The following is a 12,966-nucleotide window of genomic DNA, read 5'->3' as shown; positions in this document are numbered from 1 at the left end:
TGGGATTCTCCAGGCAAGAACACTGGAGTGGGTTGCCATTTCCTTCTCCAATGCATGAAAGTGAAAAGTGAAAGCAAAGTCGCTCAGTCGTGTCCGACGCTAACGACCCCATGGACCACAGCCTACCAGGCTCCTCCGTCCATGGGATTTTCCAGGCAAGAGTACTGGAGTGGCGTGCCATTGCCTTCTCCATGTTTAGTCACTAAGTTGTGTCTGATTCTTTTGGGACCCCATGGTCTATAGCCTTCCAGTCTCCTCTGTTCATGGGAATTCCCAGGCAAGAATACTGCAGTTGGTTGCCATCTTCTCCTCCAGGGGAATCTTCCCAACACAAGGATCGAACTCATGTCTCCTGCATTGCAGGTGGATTCTTTTCCACTGAGCAACCTGGTGCATAACCTCTAAAAAGGTATGTTCAGGTATTTCTTCCCAGTAACTATGAATGTAGCCTTGTTTAGAAATATGGTCTTGGCACATATTGTTAATTTAATGATCTAGAGTTGAGATTACCCTGGATTTAGGGTGTGTCCTAAATCCAGTGGGCTTCTGTTGTGGCTTAGACAGTAAATAATCCACCTGCAATGCAGGAGAAATTGGGTTCTATCCCTGGGTTGGGAAGATCCTCTTGAGAAAGGAATGGTAGCTCACTCCAGTATTCTTGCCTGGAGAATTCCATGGACATAGGAGTCTGGTGGGCTACAGTCCATGGGGTCCCAAAGAGTTAGACACGACTGAGCGGCTAACACTTTCACTTTTCTTTTTTTTTTTTTTAAACGCAGCAACTGGTGTCCTTATGAAAGAAAGGAGATGGGGATTCAAGAGACAGAGTGATCCCTGTGAAAGACCATGTGAATTTGGAGGCAGAGACTGGAATTATGCTGCCACAAGCCAAGCAGCACCTGGCTCTACCAGAAGCTGAAAGAGGCGAGAAATAATCCTCCCCAGAGTACCAGAGAGTGTGGCCCTGCCAACACCTCGATTTTTGACTTTGCTTTTCAGAACTGTGAGAAAATACATTCGTGTTTAAACCATCAAGTTTGCAGCAAACCTAGGAAACTAACACAGCTTCTGCTCCCAGGAAATGGGATGTTGCTGTGGATGTGGAAGTGGCTTTGGCATTGGATAATGAGCAGAGGCTGGGAGAGTTGAGAGAGGCATGGTAGAAAGCCCTAGATGACTTGGATACCTACTGCCCTGGGTTTGCAGCTGGGAACTGCTGAGAACCCTAAGGGGTCCCCACCAGTGCCCTCAGGGGTAGGGATGCTTTCCAAGCTGGCAACTCAGTTCCTGGAATGCCAGCCTGTGGCCCATGCCTTGTGCTCAGTACCCTCCTATCATGGGAACCTCGCAAGGTGCCTGCCCCATGCCTGCCAGGAAAGCCAGTGCAGACGAATCGCTGCACCTCCCACCCCAGGTCAGAGGCAGAGTGGAACTTGTGATGACCGTGGTAGGGACTCTGCTCCTTGGCTGAAGAAAGTCTGGAGAGACTCGGCTCACCTAGTGGGTGTGGTCATGTGTACCTTTTCTGAGCCGGAGGGATTGGGTTCAGGCAGAGATCCTAAGTGCAGGCTTTGGAGCCAGAGATGGGAGTAAACCCTGGCTCCACTGTTGGTGACTGCATGACTGTGGGCAAGCCACGGACGCTCTCTGAATGTCCTTGTCACCATCTGCAAATGGGGGTTATCACAGCCACCTTGCATGGTTAGTGTGAGGATTAAATGAGACATCAGATGTAATAACATGGTAAGAAGCCTAACCCAGAGCCTGGCGTTCAACGGGCACTCAGTAAATGGTTAGTCCCCCTTTTCCTCTTTTGCTGCTGCTGCTAAGTCGCTTCAGTCGTGTCCGACTCTGTGCGACCCCATAGATGGCAGCCCACCAGGCTCCCCCATCCCTGGGATTCTCCAGGCAAGAACACTGGAGTGGGTTGCCATTTCCTTCTCCAATGCATGAAAGGGAAAAGTGAAAGTGAAGTCTCTCAGTCGTGTCCGACTCCTAGTGACCCCATGGACTGCAGCCCACCAGGCCCCTCCGTCCATGGGATTTTCCAGGCAAGAGTGCTGGAGTGGGGTGCCATTGCCTTCTCCCTTCCTCTTTTGAGTAGGGGCTATTTTATTAAATAATTTTCTTTATATTTTTAAATGATCATACATTTATTCCTGACCATATAACAATCATGTTAGATGTAAATAATATAAACACTCCCATTAAAAGATAAATATAAAGCAAGACTTAACTTTATTCTACTTAAAGTAAGCGCATTAAATATATGGACACAAAGGTTGAGTAAAGCAGTGAAAGTATATATAACAAGCTAACATTACTCAAAACTGTGCTAACGTAGCTATATTAATAAGAGATAAAATAGGTTTTAGAGGAAAGGCTATTGCCCTAGATAAAGATTATTTTATAATAATAAAGGGCTCCATTCATCAAGAAAACATAAGATTCCTAAATATTTATGCATCTAATAAGAGAACTTCAAAATACATAAGGAAAAACTAACAGAATTGCAAAGAATTAAAGATTTCAATATCCCTCTTCAAGAATTGATAAAATAACTAGAAAATTAGTAAATAAGTTGAAGTAAATATATGGAAATTTTAAACAATAGTGAATCTACTGTCACATAAATTTAATTTATTTTAACAATAAAGCCTCTTTCTATATATTGGCTGCACAGGCTCTTTGTTGCAGACTTTTCTAGTTGGGCTTAGACGCTCCACAGCATGGGATCTTAGTTCCCAGACTAGGGATTGAACCTGCGACCCCTGCATGGGATTGCAGATTCTTAACCACTGAGCCACCAGGATCGTCTTTCGATAAAGCCTCTTTGAGTGGGGCTGTTTTAAGTGGAGTTCCAGTTGACATATATTCATTGAGTTTCTACTCTGTCCTGTGCATGTTCTATTACTAGAACACAAAGATGAATCCAGTGAAAATGTCCTTGTCCTCCAGAAGGTCACAATGTAGGAGGAGGAATAGACATGCAGCATAACTGTGGTACCAGAGAAAGACCATGCTGGTTGTTTCACAGGATGGAGTTTACAGGGTAATTACAGGGATTGCCCTTTCTCCCTGTCTAGGGGTGAATAATCCAGAGGTGCCATTTGAAAGAGAAAAGGAGCTTCCCTTAGCCTACTGAAGCAGAGTTAGTCTGCTCAGGCTGCTGTAGCAAAATATCATAGATGGTGTGGGTTAAACAGAAAGAACATTTGTTGGTTCTGGAGGCTGGGAAGTATTGCGGTCAAAGTCTCATAACCATATTCAGCTGCAGAGTTCAGTGGCTCTAAGGATGTTCACATTGTTGTGCAGCTCTCATCATCATCCATCTCCCGAATTTTTCACTTTCTTAAACTGAAACTCTGTTGTCAAACACTAACTCCCCAGTCACCCTCCCCGCCTCTGCCACCCCCTGGCCCCTGGCATCTATCCGTGTACTTTCTGACTCTGTAAACTTGACCATTCTAGGTATCTTGTATAAGCGGAATCAGACTGTATTTGTCTGCACCTACTATATGTTGCAATGCATTTTAAGGGCACTAATCCCATTATGGGGGCCACACTCTCATGAACTCATCTAATCCTAGTTACCTCCCGAAGGACCCACCTCCAAATACCATCACATTGAGAGATTAGACTTCAACAAATGGATTTTGTGGAGACACAAACAATCAGCCCATAATACAGATGGACTCAGGGGAGGGGACACCTGGGCAAAGGTCTGAAATCCTGTGTGGCTGTACTGGGTGGGGGGTGGTCGGTAAGTAGCCCTGGGTGAATGAAGGATACACTTTCAATTGCAGGGCAGGGAAGATGATGCTCAAGAGATAGCAGAGCCAAGATGTCCCAGCACATCATGCTGAGGTGTTCTGAAATCCCACTGCAAAGTGTCAGGGCGGGAGCACTGAGGACTTGTGAGAATGCTGTAAGGAACCACTCCATCTGTAAGTAGGAACCACTCTGGCTACTGAGAGGAGGGTAGATTAGAGGGAAAGTGGGTGGGAAAAGGGAGACAGGGACTCTTCTGCACCCATGACTCGGGAGAGCTAGTAGTGGCCTGGACATAAGTAGAACGTCCCTCTCAGACGCCCTCAAAACAGTATTTCCTCGTCTTCCTTCAAGGCACTTGAAGACCTCCCTGCTGGAGTTACTAAGAAACTGTTTTGTCGTTTTTTGCTTATTTGTATTTGTTTGGCTGCGCTGGACCTCTGTTGCTGTGTGTCTTTTCTCTAGTTGCCCTGAGTGGGGGCTGCCCTCTAGCTGTGGGGCGTGGGCCCCTCGCTGCAGTGGCTTCTCTTGTTGCAGTGCATGGGCTTGGTTGCCCTGGGACCTGCGGGACCTTCCCAGACTAGGGGTTGGACCTGTGTGCCCTGCATTGGCAGGAAGATTCTTAACCACTGGACAATCAGGGAAGGCCGAAGAATTGGGTTTTCATCGCCTGAGAGGAAGATAACATTGGTGTTGACTCGTTTACTGGTGAATCCAATACTATCTCCAAGAGTTGGGCATGACTGAGCACCTCACACACACACACACACCGCCCAAGTCCACCTGGGGCAAATTGCTCAGCTTCTCTGAGGCGGCCTGGAAAAAGACGTGACACTATCACATGCAGATCGAGGGGGATGACAGATGCATCACAGCCAGCAGGGAGCTGCAGCGCTGCTCAGCGTTCCCTACAGTGAGCTACGAACCCTGGAAAGGCTGAAGGAAGGAGCCACATGCCCCTTGATAGCATCCAGACCCTCTCCTCATTCTCTAACCGGGTTGACAAGCAGGCTAAGAATTGTCTCCAGCTTTGACGTGAAAGAATTTATTGATGGAGAAATCTGTCCTGGCTAACAAATGCAAAACCTTTGGAGACTGAGGTCTTCCCTGGTGGCTCAGACAGTAAAGCATCTGCCTGCAATGCGGGACACCCAGGTTTGATCCATGGGTTGGGAAGATCCCCTGGAGAATGAAATGGCAACCCACTCCAGTATTCTTGTCTGGAAAATTCCATGGATTGTGGAACCTGGTAGGCTACAGTCCATGGGGTTGCAAAAAGTCGGACACAACTGAGTGACTTCACTTTCACTTTTTGGAGACTGAGGGCTTTCCCCCTTCTTGTGCTAAGATGAGCATAAGCCATGCACCCCGAGTGGGGGCTTGTCACGGGAAGGTGCTCTCGAAGCTAACGGCATGAGAGAGAAAGATCCCTGTGAGGCCCGGGTGTCCTGCAGGGTCCAAAGGCTTGGTGTGGGTGAGATGGTGGGTGGCTGGGTAAGCCCTTTGAGTGGATGAAGTGTGACACCAGAGCTGTGTATGTGTCAGCTTAATCACTGTTTTTATTACAGCAACTCTAATGGAAAATTAGAAGACTAAAATACATCACTTCTAATCCCACAGTTCTGTGAAGTTGATTTCATTTAATAAGCTGCTTTTCTGTCCTTTTCTATTTGCACATATGTATGAAAACCACATATATGCATATCTACACACATTTTTACTTTGAGTGGACCTATGAAATATATTTTAGTTTTGAAGATTTCCATTAGAATAGAGACTTCCCTCTCTGTGGCAAATTCTTAATTGCCATTTTATAAGCATGTGTCGGTCATTCAGGCGTGTCCAGCTCTTTGTGGCCTGCCAGATTCCTCTGTCCATGGGTTTTTCCTGGCAAGAATACTGGAGTGGGTTGCCATTTCCTCCTCCAGGGAATCTTTGCAATCAGGGGTTAAAACTGCATCTCCTGTGTTTCCTGCGCTGGCAGGTGGATTCTTTACCCTCTGAGCCATTTCATAAGCACAAGCTATTCCTTTGAGATGGTATATTGTTTAGGCACTTTTCTCATTTTGGGAACATTAGGTGATTTTCATTTTTTTTTTGGTCCTAAGAAAAACTTCAGTGTATATTTATGTGCATGTAACTTTTTTATGAACTATGGCCTTAGAGCAAATCCCCAGGAGTGAGGTTCCAAGGAAGCAGTATATGGGTCTGTTGCTGCTAAGTCGCTTCAGTCGTGTCCAACTCTGTGCGACCCCATAGGCGGCAGCCCACCAGGCTCCCCCATCCCTGGGATTCTCCAGGCAAGAACACTGGAGTGGGTTGCCATTTCCTCCTCCAATGCATGAAAGTGAAAAGTGAAAGTGAAGTCGCTCAGTCATGTCCGACTCTTAGCGACCCCATGGACTGCAGCCTACCAGGCTCCTCCTCCGTCCATGGGATTTTCCAGGCAAGAGTACTGGAGTGGGGTGCCAGTCAGGCAGATGTAAACTCAAATCCGAGTTCTACTGTTTACTAGGTATGTCCCTCTAGCTTTGCGTTGCTCTGACCTCCTCCCCTTCCTTTGACAGTGTGTACCAGTTAGGTGTTACTGCCTAACAACAAGCCCAAAATATCAGCGGGACAGTGCAGTGATCGTTTATCAGGTCACACATCGGTGGGTTGGGCTGGGGTTTAGCTCATCTAGATAGGGCCCTGTTTCTCACTGAAGGTTTGCAGGTTAGTTGGGTTGACGCTATTCTACTTGTCTCTTATCCTCTTATTCTTCAGAGGCATATTCTTATGTAATGGCACATATTCAAGAAAATAAACCCAAGAGCACTGGTGTTTTCCAAATTTTTGGTCCCATCACATCTGCTAATATTTCACTGGCCAAAAGAAGTCATGTCACCAAAGTGAAGGGGCCGGGGAATGTACTCTGTTCAGCAGAAAATTTCTAAGTCACAAGTCAAAGGGAATGCATATAGACAGGGCTAGAGGATCAAGAGACATTACTGTGATCTCCCAAAGTGGGTGATAATAGTACCTATCTTGCGTTGTTATGAGGACAAAATGACACAAAGTTTTAAGTATTCAATAAACACTAGCTTTGAGAGAGGGGCTTCTCTGGTGGCTCAGATGGTAAATAAAGTGTCTGCTTGCAATGTGGGAGACCAGGGTTCGATCCCTGTGTCGGGAAGATTCCTTGGAGAAGGAAATGACAACCCACTCCAGTACTCTTGCCTGGAAAATCCCATAGACAGAGGAGCCTGGTGGGCTATATTTCATGGGGTCCCAAAGAGTTGGACATGACTGAGCGACTTCAGTTTCACTTCATTTTCACTTTTTGAGAGAGGAGGGTTTATTTCTGTTTTTATGTCTCTATTTTGCTATTTTGTTCCTAAGCTTCCAATATGTTTTTACATATAGTTATCCAATAATTGCTTTTTTTGTTGTTGCATGAAGTTGGCTATTATTATTTGTCCCTATGATAGAGAGTGGCTTCCCAGGTCGCTCAGTAGGTAAAGAATCTGCCTGTAATTCAGGAGAAGCAGGAGATCTGGGTTCAATCCATGGGTAGGGAAGATCCCCTGAAGGAGAACATGGCAACCCACCCCAGTATCCTTGCCTGAAGAATCCCATGAACAGAGGAGCATGCAGGCTACAGTCTATAGGGTCACAAAGAGTCGGACATCAGTGAAGTGACTGAGCACGTACGCACACATGATAGAGAACTATCCCTCAGCTCTACTGAGGGATATCCTGGAGCACAGCACTATCCCTCAGCTCTATGGTAGGTACTCACCACCCACAACCTTTATGTGTTCCTCTAATCTCCCCAGGCATTCTTCAATCTATCAAATTTAATCATTTCTGTGGCTATCTTTTCTACTAATTCATGAGTTGCAGGAGAACAGAGACTGAGTCTTACCCATCTCTCTTGTCACAGTGCCCAGCAAAACACATGCTCATAAGCACCAGAGTGAAGAAATTTATCATCCCTTGCAATATTTTGTGCTTTCTTTTCTTTCATAAAATATGCAATATTTCATGCTTTCTTTGTCATGTTTTTCTCCCCCTTCTTGAATGTATAGAACATACTTATAAAATCTTTCAAAATGTCCTTGTCTCATATTTCTATCATGTCTGTGATTTCTGGGTCTGATTCTGTTCATTGATCTTTCTTGTGGTTACAGGTCTTATTTTCCTGTTTCTTTACTTGTCTGGTAGTTGTTTTTTTTTTTTTTTTACCTTATTTATTATTTATTTATTTTTGGCCGTGCTGGTCTTCGTTGCTGCCCACGGGCTTTCTATAGTCGTGGTGAGTGGGAGTTACTTTTCTTTGCAAAGCACAGGCTCTAGGTGTGGAATCTTCCAGCCCAGGGATCAAACCTGCGTCCCCTGCATTGAAAGGCAGATTATTAACCACTGGACCACTGGAGAGGGCCTAACTTGTCTCGTGATTTTTAACTTGATGCTGGATATTGTGTATTTTTATGTTGGTGGTTCCTGGATTTTGCTATATTCTTTCATAGATTATTGAATTTTTGTCTTGGTCCGCAAATTACTTGGAATCAGATTGATCCTTTTGAGATTTAAGTTTTCTTAGGGCTGGTCACAGGGGCCTTTAGTCTAGGGCTAATTTGACCCCACAACTAAGCCAGTGTGCTTCTGAGGAGTCTATCCATCACATGTATTAAGAGGTTATACCACTCTGGCGTGTGGGAACATAAACTGTACCCAGCCCTGTGTAGCCCTGGAAATTGTTCTATTCACTCTTTTCTGGTAGCTCTTCCCCCAATCTTTGGTAGATGTCAAACACGTCCCAAACATTTTCTCTCAAGCACATATAAATTAGTACTCAGCCAAAGATGCAGGACCCCTTTTGTATAGCTTCATCCTGCCTCCCCACAAGTTGTCTAATATCTGATAAATGTTGTCTTAGATATATTTGTCTAATTTCTTTTTAAAATTTTTTTTTCAAATTTTGGTGAAAGTCATATAATATAAAATATATTATTTTAACCGTATTTAACTGTACGTTTCAGTAGCACTAAGTACATTCACATAGTTGTGCAGCTCTCACCATCATCAATTTCCCAAATTTTTCACTTTCCTAAACTGAAACTCTTTTCTTATTCAACACTAATTCCCCACCCCCCTCCCTCCCACCTCCCACTTCTGACATCTACGAATGTACTTTCTGATTCTATGAATTTGGCTGTTCTAGGTATCTCACATAAGTGGAATCAAACATTATTTGTCTGCACTTAATGTGTATTGGAGGTCTTCCCAGGTGGCTCAGTGTTAGTAAAGAATCCACTTGCCAGTGTAGGAGACATGGGTTCAACCCCTTGATTGGGAAGATCCCCTAGAGAAGGAAATGGAAATCCACTCCAGTATTCTTGCCTGGAAAATCCCATGGACAGAGGAGCCTGGCAGGCTAAAGTCCATAGGGTTGAAAAGAGTCAGTCACAACTTAGCGACTAAACAACCAAAACAATGTATACTGGAATGCATTTTTAAGGTTAATATATGTCCTACAAACAGATTGTACCCCACCTTTGCTGTATAGTAGGTTCTCATTAGTTATCTATTTTTAAAATAGCAGTGTATATATGCCAATCCCAATCTCCTAATTTACCCCATTCCCCCTTCCCTTCTTGGTGTCCATACATTTGTTTTCTGTGTTTCTGCATTGCATAGATTCTACACATATGTGTTAATACACAGTATTTGTTTTTCTCTTCCTGACTGACTTCACTCCGTATGACAGTCTCAAGTCATCAAGTCGTGTAAGACAGGAGGGTGCATCTGCTCCTGGTTATCTCATATTGTCCGGAATTGGGTATAACTCTTGCTGTTGCTCTGTGTGGGGGTGTTATGCTTGTAAGAGAGTTCTGTTACTACCTCTTTCAGGTCCTTCACGTCACCTGTTTTGCGTGTATCTGACCCTTTAGCCAGGGTTTCTCAAGCTTAACACCGTGGATGTTGGACTAGAAAATTCTCTGTTGTGTGGTTGTCCTGTATGTTGCAGAACGTTTAGCAGCATCCCTGGCTTTTATCCACTAGATGCTGGTAGCATATTCCCCGCTCCAGATGTGATCATCAGAATATCTCCAGACATTGCCAATTATCCCCTGGGGACCAGAATCATGTCCTATTTATAACCACTGGTCTACGCTATCCAGCTGGTAGCAAAACCCTCAGTCACACCCACCCTCCAAGTAGTAAAGGATTTTCTATTCCCTGGATTATGTACAGAGATGTACTCTTTCAACCAAGGGTTTAACCTCACTGGGAAGAAATTTTGATGGTCAACATACTTGGTGATTGTCCCATGACTTTAAATGGCTTTTGTTCTGATGGCTTTGGCAGAGAACATAAGACCTCTGACCCTGAAAAGTGAGATTATTGCCTAAACTTCAGTTTAAGGTGATTGGAAGAAGATCAAAGGGTTTATTTTCTCAGTAAGAGTGTCTTCTACTATGAGTTTCATGGATGTGAGAATGCTCAGTGCTTTTTGTATGTTTTGAAACGACCACAACAAACATAATTGAGTACCAACTCTCAAGATCTGCATTTGGAAAACACACCCTTAATGCTAAGAAAACAGATTTATCCGAGTATTATTTACAGAGACCAAGTCTAAGAATCCATCAATAGATATGACCATTAGGAATATTAACAAAACTCAAGGGAAGTCAAAGCTATTGACTATTTAAATAGAAATGTAAATCTTTCTTACGATGAGCTGCCTCATGTATCTTCTATGTCTATTGAATAAGTTGAAGAAAAATTAGAAAATCCAAATGAACAGAAAAGAAAATACCATATCACAATGCCTAGAGGTAACTACTGTTAACACCATGATGTACATCCTTGCAGTTTTAATCTATCTCCATCTCTAGATCCATATGAGTATCAATATAACCATCCTATTTTTTAACAAATTAAGATTCTGTTAAACATAAAGTTTTGTAACTTGTATTTTTTTTTTTCACATGTGACAGTATATTATAATGGGCTTCCCTGGTGGCTCAGACTGTGAAGAGTCCACTTGCAATGCAGGAGACCTGGGTTCAATCCCTGGATCAGGAAGATCCCCTGGAGAAGGGGATGGCTACCCACTCCAGTATTCTTACCTGGAAAATCCCATGTACAGAGAATCTGGTGGGCTACAGTTCATGGGGTCAAAAAAGAGTCAGAGATGACTGAGAGACTAACATACATACATATATCATAAACATGACATTATAACACTGAGCTATATAATCTTTAAAATGAGTGCATAGTATTCCCTGAATGAATGAAACGTACTTTGTTTAATCAATCGCCTATTACTAGGCCCTTATGCATGTTCTGAATTTTATCTTTATAAGCAAGATAGTGATGGACATCTATTTACATCCATTCCTATGAACTTCTCTATTTCCTTAGGAAGATTATTTCCAGTTTATTTGCAGATTAAGGTCCACTTATAAGACATATTTCTAAAAAATAGATTCTGAGTTAGTGTCATGATGAAACTCTCTTAGTGAGGGTCAGGAAGGAAGTTGGTGAAAGTGTCCCCAGGGCCAGGAAATTGGGGGAAACTTTATCTGCTCAGGCTGCCAATGATGATGTAATTATTTCTTTAAAAATTCTGGGCTCCAAATAGAGTCTTCAACTTTGTACTCAGTTTGTTATACAAAAATACACGTGTACACCCATGGTGGATGCATGTTGATGTATGGCAAATCCAATACAATATTGTAAAGTAAAATAATAATAATAATAATTAAAACAAACAAACAAAAAATACAGAAAAGGAGAATCATCCCCTTGTTTCCTATTGCTACATATAAAATGCCACAAACATCTTAAAATGACACAAATTTGTTGTCTCATAGTTTCTGAAGATTTAGTCTGGACACAGCTTAGCTGGATCTTGGCTCAGGGTCTCAGGGGGCCATGATCCAGGTGTGGGCCATGCTCTGGCTCTCCTTTGAAGCTTGGGGTCATCTTCCAGGCTCATTCAGTGTTGTTGCTGAATTCAGTTCCCAGTAGAACTGAAGTCCCTGTTTTCTTGTTAAGTGTCAGCTGGGGATTATGCTCTGCTCCTGGAGGCCACTTAGTTCCCTGCCACTTAGTCCCAGTGGGCAGTTCATAGCCGGTTTCCACCTGATTAGGTCAGGCCCACCCAAGATAATCTTCCCATTGATTCAATCAACTAGGAATCTTAATTATATCTGAAAAATCCCTTTTTGCCATAGGCCTGGCTAGGTTTTGTGAGACTGGAGAAGGAAATGGCAACCCACTCTAGTATTCTTGCCTGGAGAATCCCAGGGATGGGAGCCTGGTGGGCTGCCATCTATGGGGTCACACAGAATTGGACACAACTGACGTGACTTAGCAGTAGTAGCATAACATACCTATAAATATATTCCATTATATTTATAAGTCCTGCCCACACTCAACTGAAGCATTATAGGCATATATGTGAGAAGGTGGGAATCTTGGGGGGATGCCTTAGAATTCTATTACACCCATAGTTCAAATCCCCTGAGAAAATGGCTCTTGATAATTTGTTTATGTTCTAGACTTTTGTCTCTGTTTTGGTATTTCATGAAAAAGAATTAGTTGTAACTGTAGTATTTAGTCACCGTTGAATCCTTTATTTATTTATTTTCATAAAAATGTGCCAATGTATCACTGAAAAGTTTTGCTGAGCACTACTTAATTTTTTTTGGATTATATTTGTTATAGGCTGAATGTTTCTGTCCCTCCTCCAATTCATATTTTGAAGCCCTAACCCCCAAAGTGATGGCATTAATAAGTAAGGGCTCGTGATGGAATCTGTCTTGGCTGAGAGATGCACATGAAACCAGGAAGGACCCTGAATCCCCACACAGGGACCAAGCAAGATGATTGCCAGAGACAGCCTGGAAACTAACCCCATCGCCATAAAACCTGAGACTCGAGCTCTGTGGCACAGTCATTCTTCCATGGTCCTTTACCCTGCTGGTCTCCACCCAGGCATCCCTTCCCAATAAAATCTTTTACTTTATCAGCAAATAAATAAATAAAAGAATGCCTTTGGGAAGGTCAGATTTAGATGAAGTCGTTAGGGTGGAGCCCCCCAAGATGGGATTATTGCCCTTACAAGAAGAAACATCAGTGCTTCCTTTCCTTGCCTTGTGAGGATGCAGCAAGGAGGCAGTCATCTTTTCATTTATT

Source organism: Bubalus bubalis, chromosome 20 (assembly GCF_019923935.1).
Source record: "Bubalus bubalis isolate 160015118507 breed Murrah chromosome 20, NDDB_SH_1, whole genome shotgun sequence".
Taxonomy (NCBI): Eukaryota; Metazoa; Chordata; class Mammalia; order Artiodactyla; family Bovidae; genus Bubalus; species Bubalus bubalis.
The sequence above is the reverse complement of the archived record's forward strand: the minus strand, read 5'-3'. Positions refer to the sequence as shown.